This window comes from Triticum aestivum, chromosome 1B (assembly GCF_018294505.1).
Source record: "Triticum aestivum cultivar Chinese Spring chromosome 1B, IWGSC CS RefSeq v2.1, whole genome shotgun sequence".
NCBI classification, from domain to species: Eukaryota; Viridiplantae; Streptophyta; class Magnoliopsida; order Poales; family Poaceae; genus Triticum; species Triticum aestivum.
Window position 1 is genome coordinate 176,821,006 of NC_057795.1, and position 6,505 is coordinate 176,827,510.

Consider the following 6,505-nt stretch of genomic DNA (forward strand, 5'->3'; position numbering starts at 1 on the left):
CTTGTGCTTCATCATCATCTTCATTCCTTGTATTTTTTACTTTTGTTGTAAAATATTTCCCTTGCTTTCTGACAAATTTGTCCCGGTGCATTCATCCTCTGAGTCATCAGATATTACAGTAGGTCTCAGTCTCGTTTTTTGTCACTGCGAAGTTCACATGACGACGATGATATTTTGTCCTGACGTCCATCTTTTCTTGATTGTAGTTCCATTACTATCGTCTAGTTTCTCTTTAACATGCATCAGTTCACATGATAATTTGGTAGCTGAAACTTTATTATTTTTTGGCTGCAAAATAAATATGAATTTTCGAAATTAGACAAAAGTCTAAAAATTTAGAAGTGTGTAATGTGAATAAATAAACCACCTTTTTATCAAGCATGTGCTGCTTGCTTGTTCCATGTTTTAACACGGTACCCACCTCATCGTCCATCAATTCTTGTGTAAGATTTATAGTTAGAGAATTGTAAACATGATACTTTATTTTTAAAAGAAAACACCTTTACCTTAGCATGTGTACGCGCACATTTGCAAGGTTAAATTTTTAAATACAAAGTGGTTAGTAAAAATTGTCTCCATTTATATTTTATAAATATTAGTATGAATGTTGCTTGGGTGTTTATTGAGAAGTACATATTATACCTTTTAGCTTCTTATATGATGCTCATAGGGATAGGGTGTGCGTGTATGTTTATAGTGGTGAGTGTATGTGCGTATATATGAATGTTTGCGTCTGTATTGTGTTAAAGAAACTTGGTAAAGTATGCATGTGTGTTCATAGGGGTGAGTGTATGCGCGTATATATGAGTGTTTGCGTCCGTATTGTGTTAAGAAAACTTGCTTATATATCTACATATCTATTATTTCCACATTGTGATAATTGCTGTTATTTTATTTTATACCCACCCATCATTTTTACTACTACTTACTTTGTGTAGCCCGTGTATCAATTATAACGGGATGCTATAGGCCTAGTGGTTGTGACGCGGGTCCATTTGAGTCAGTAATAATGCTACCACTGTAGTTTTTATCTCAGAGTAAACATACGTATACATGTTACCCCTCCCTCCAGGCTTCAGTAAAAAAAAGTCCCCTGTTGGCTTTGCTCGAAAAAGAAAAAAAGTCCATCCCCACTAGGCTACACATCTAGATGCGCCACCACGCTACCGCCTCCGATTCGCAGCCAGGGATGGAAGATGTCGTTGCTGGCCTTCACAGAAGTAATTCCCATGCTACCTAGCTCTACTCGTTGGTTCTTTTCCTCTAATTTCTGTTTGCGAACATAGGATGCAAGCCCTAATCATGGCGATTGGCAATCCGGGGTGGACCAAGAAGCAGGGTCGAACTCTTTGAGTTGGGTGTTAGGTCGTTGGTAGCAGGCCATCCATGTCACGGCGGCATTGAGAACAAAAAAATGGTTGCTGGAGGGAGGCTGATTGTGATGGATCTGAGGCAGAGGATACACACCGGCCATGGTCCATGAGAAGTATATATCGGAGTATATCCGTATAAGCACATTGGGGGAGAAATAGCTATTTGCGGCCTTTTTAGTTGCTCATGTTTGTGGATTTGTACCAACGTAAGTGCTGTACTTCATTGTGTCCTTTCTAATGCAGATTATCTTATGTGCTTCCTTTTAGGATATTATATTAATCTTGTGTTTTAGGAGATGGCTATGCTATTGAAGATTTTCTCATGGACGTCTTAAATTGAAAAGGCCATAAGCTACCAGTTCACATGATAATTTGGTAGCTGAAACTTTATTATTTTTTGGCTGCAAAATAAGTATGAATTTTCAAAATTAGACAAAAGTCTAAAAATTTAGAAGTGTGTACTGTGAATAAATAAACCACCATTTTATCAAGCATGCGATGCTTGTTCGTTCCATGTTTTAACATGGTGCCCACCTCATCGTCCATCAATTCTTGTGTAAGATTTATAGTTAGAGAATTGTAAACATGAGACTTTATTTTTAAAAGAAAACACCTTTACCTGTAAAAGACCAATAAAAGTGCATGTATGAATGTATTTGAAAAGAATTACAGTTTGCGTCGCACTCTTATCATATGATAAGATTCTTCTTAACTTGGTAGCTGTCAAGTACTCATACTATATCTACGTAAATAAATAGTCTGTCTTTACTATTCGTAAGCTACTAATCAATCGATCTTTTGGATAAATTCCTTGTTCACTTAGGCCTCCATTTTTCATAGGCAATATTAGAGTCTTCATCTTCAAGAGTTGCAATTACTTTTTACTTTTGCATGCACCAGTTTTTTGTTCTCGCAGGTATTTTTGCTTTCTTTCTACAACACTTGTCCCGGTGCGTCCATCCTCCACGTCATCTAATAATACAATACATCTTCGTTTAGCATAGTCATTGAGGGGTCCATGTGATGATGATATTTGTCTCAATGCCTATCTTTGTTCAGCATAGTCCCATTAATATTGTGTGGTTCTTTTTTCTTAGGCACCAGTTCACATAACCTTTTCCTTGGTCGGTCATCATTATTCTGTGACTGCAAAATGAAACGCATTTAAAAATAATACATGCTTAAAAATCTAAAAGTGTGTATGGTGGAAACATTAATCTCCCTTTTAGCTCACATGTCTTGCTTCTTCGTTTTTTGTTCCAACGCGGTGTCCACTTTGTCATCTATCAACTGTTTGGCATACTGCAAGATAAGCCAGTGAGGAAGAACAGAAAAGATAGTACTTAGTTAATTATTTTGATGAATTAAATGCACCTTTACCTCCTCAGCTTTATTGTTCAAGTACAACATCTCTAGCAAGGCACAAATCTTCTTTTTACTGCCTAGTTTTGCTTGCCAAAAATAAGATTACTGCTGTTGAGCTTGAATCTAAAGATAATTTAACCTCGCCATTAGATGACAGACATCGCACATCTGAGTCTTCATCGTTAAATGTTGTATTTTTGACTTTTGCTTCGATGTGTTATTAGTAGACCAGAATAGATAATGTTTCATACTTGTGAAGAAGTTCTTGAATTTTGGATATATCTAGATCCCTACGTATTCTTGTGGCACATGTTGACTTTACGCACAAACCCATCAACAATTAATCTATTACATATTTTTGTTTTGTAATTAAAAGATGAGATTTCGAAATTATTGGACTTACAATTGCATTTTTGCACCATTGTTTAGGTCACTGTAAGGCCGGTTTGGTTTTGGAGTACATATTCATCCAAATAATAAGCAAACATTCTGATATCGTAACTTTGGTTTCAGCCGAAGATGTTAAGCCTGAAAATTTAATGCCAACCGCAATGGAGGAAGTTAGAACTTAAGACATTGGTATACACTCTGCATTTACTCTTGTATAGGAAAATAAATATCACAGATATAGGACAGTTTTGTGTTCTTTGTTTTTTTTTGTTCCACATGCTTCATCTGGGTAAGTAGTCCGATGACATCTGTCAATTTGGTGATTAATTACCTCATAGTTATAATGATTGATTAAACAAAAATCTGATTTATAACTGTAACATACCTGAGCATTGCTTACCTTTATATGCTTCTTGTTGTACTATGACCTTGGTATCGGACTCAAAGTAGTAATTCTGAAAAACTTTCAATAATCCTACATCTGTCAAATTGGTGATTAATTGCCACATAGGTAGAATGATGGATTAGCCCAAAATCTGATTTACAACTATGACTTACCTGAGCATTATTTATCTTTTTATATGATTGTTCTAGTATGTCCTTGCTAGCAAACTCAAAGTAGTAGTTATGAAAAACTTCTGATTATCTTTTCACCTCCTCTCTCTGTGTATTGTATGCAAACTTTTTTCTAATATCATTGTTCAGCGTGCCATATTTTGTGCCTCCCACAACCTATTGCTAAATGAATAAATATATTTCTTAGTTATCCTTTGATTTTTAAGTATCCATCTGATTTTTACGTATGGTAGCATGAGTTGTTTGGTCCTCTATGAAAATAACTACTATATACTTATCAACTATTGTTTGATACAGTACAATAGTCCACATTTCAAATTGTATATAATAAACCTGCTCATATGTGAAGATCACATCAAGACTCAGTCATCGATTGTTTTTGAAACAATAGTCTGCAATTAAATATGTATAGCATAAACATGTACATCCATCAAGACCACATCAAGGCTCATAAGTTCATTGGTTGTAGGATTGATTGTATCCCATGTTCTCGTTACTTTCACTAAAACATTCCAGTTTTGGTCTCTTGTTGAAGTTTCTCAACTTCTTGTATTCCCTAGCGTTTTCACTTCAAAAGGATTAAAACGCATTGCTTCAAAAGGATTGAAAAAGTTGTTGTCAATTGATAACATAAATATGAAGATTTTAGCTAAAAAAGTGAGTTCATAGTAATACTAATTACTAACCTTGTTGATTCAGGTGAGAAGAAAACTCAGATGGCTGGGTGTAACTTTTGTAGAAATCGAGTTGCATACCACATCATAATTTGGGCTGGCTTCGATATTTGTTGTGCTCTGAGTCTGAACATCTCGTGTCAGAGTCTGTTGGCTTCAATTGTCCTGGTGGTGGCAAGTCATGGCATCGTAGAGCTGGTTGGCTTCAGTTTTCTTGGTGTGGCGCAGAGTCGTGAGTTTGCTGGGTATCTTAGATTTCCATGGTGGGCGATGGCTGGGTGTAACTTCTGTAGAAATCGAGTTGCATACCACTTCATAATTTGGGCTGGCTTCGATATTTGCTATGCGCCGAGTCTGAACATCTCACGTCAGAGTCTGTTGGCTTAAATTGTCCTGATGGTGGCATTGTCGAGTCATGGCTTCGTAGAGCTGGTTGGCTTTAGTTTTCTAGGTGTGGCGCAGAGTCGCGAGTTGCTGGGTATCTTAGATTTCCATGGTGGGCGTGTGCTGGCTGATGGATGTGGCAGGCTGTGTATTTTTATGGATGAGTTCTCGCCGTTGTCTTTATGGAGTCCTTGTATGTTTATATTTCCAATTAAAGGCTATATGTGACAACATGATGATGGATGCGGTCAGCCATGTATTTTAATGGTGACCGTGTCCGTATGCATTCCTTTGCATGTGTATGTGTTTACGTGCTCTTGGCTTACCGAGTTAGGCACGTGTCCTTCCAAGTTCTGATTAGGCATTGTATGTGACAATTGTTGACACGTAACTTCTACTTTTCTCAATCCTTGTGTTGTGTTTTTTTCCGAAAGCATTGTTTCTGAACCGGTACGCATAAAGACGTGACAGTTCAATTTGCTGACAGGTACATATTTACATGTTACGTAATTTTTTTAAATCTGAGCCATTGTTATTCTGATCAAACAGTGGTAATAATATAAGTCTATGTGGAGTAACGTGGTGTCTTATTTGTCTTCTATTTTAATTATATAATAGATAGATAGATAGATGGAAAACTCAAAACGGTGCCCGGGCTCATCTGCTCCCTCTCAGTAAAAAATTCAAAAAAAATACTAGACCAATTCAAAAAATTCCAAATTTTTTTGTGGTGGTAGATAATTTGACGCGTGAGGTGCGCCCCAAAATTCAATTCATTTGGACATCTGAGCATCTCTCGGCAAAAAAGACAAATAGGGTCAAAACAGTGCGTGAACAGTATACATTTTTACAGACCCTGATTTTGTCTTTTTTGCCGAGAGCTGCTCAGATGCTCAAATGAGTTAAATTTTGGGGCCCACCTCACGCGTCAAATTATCTACCACCATAAAAAAATGGAATTTTTTGAATTTTTCTAGTATTTTTTTTTGAATTTTTTTAAGCGTGGGTGCAGATGAGCCCGGGTGCAGATTAGCCGCACTCATAGATAGATTTATCTCACTGATAAATTACAGTACGTACTATACTAGTACTTCCTCCGTTCCTAAATATAAGTCTTTGTAGAGATTTCACCATGAACCACATGTGAATGTATATAGATGCATTTTAAGTGTAGATTCATTCATTTTGTTCCGTATGTAGTTCACCTAGTGGAATCTCTACAAAGACTTACCTACTAGTAATAGTTAGCCCCCACTACTAGGAATTCAGTATCCTCTCCTTGAGCCACATCATCAAAATTAATGTAGCTGTTAGATGAACTAAATCAGTCCATAATAGCCGTCTGATCTAGACGTTGAGAGGCTCCGCACTAAGCCACATGCAAGCATGCAGAAATACCGTGGCATGCATGTGAGTGGGTTTTAAATCACTCTTTACATGTCTGCACGCAAGCATGCACCGGTAGCATGCATGTAAGTGAACTTTTAAGTCCCATTAACATGTCAAAAAGAAAAATATAATCCCATTATGCAGTAGGAGTTGGCTGATCTTTTTTCCTTACGTGGGATGATCTACATGATGATGGGAGTTTTTTTTAGTTTGGCTACCACATTTTTCATGTGGTTATAGAGTTTTTTTAGTTCTATGAAATCGATAATTTTACGCAGAGAGATATACGGCTGTTCCGCGGCAACGCACGGGGACTCATCTAGTAGTATTTAGGAATGGAGGGAGTACTATGTA

General features: G+C 36.9%; 1 long non-coding RNA gene across 1 annotated transcript; it reads left to right on the forward strand.

Annotated features, from left to right (window-relative positions):
* The first annotated feature begins 1,064 nt into the window (after positions 1-1,064).
* On the forward strand, positions 1,065-4,945 carry LOC123114365 (uncharacterized). Its single transcript, XR_006456527.1, has 4 exons — positions 1,065-1,220; positions 1,287-1,579; positions 3,252-3,317; positions 4,404-4,945. It is a non-coding gene; the product is annotated as an uncharacterized lncRNA (long non-coding RNA).
* Positions 4,946-6,505: the final 1,560 nt, after the last annotated feature.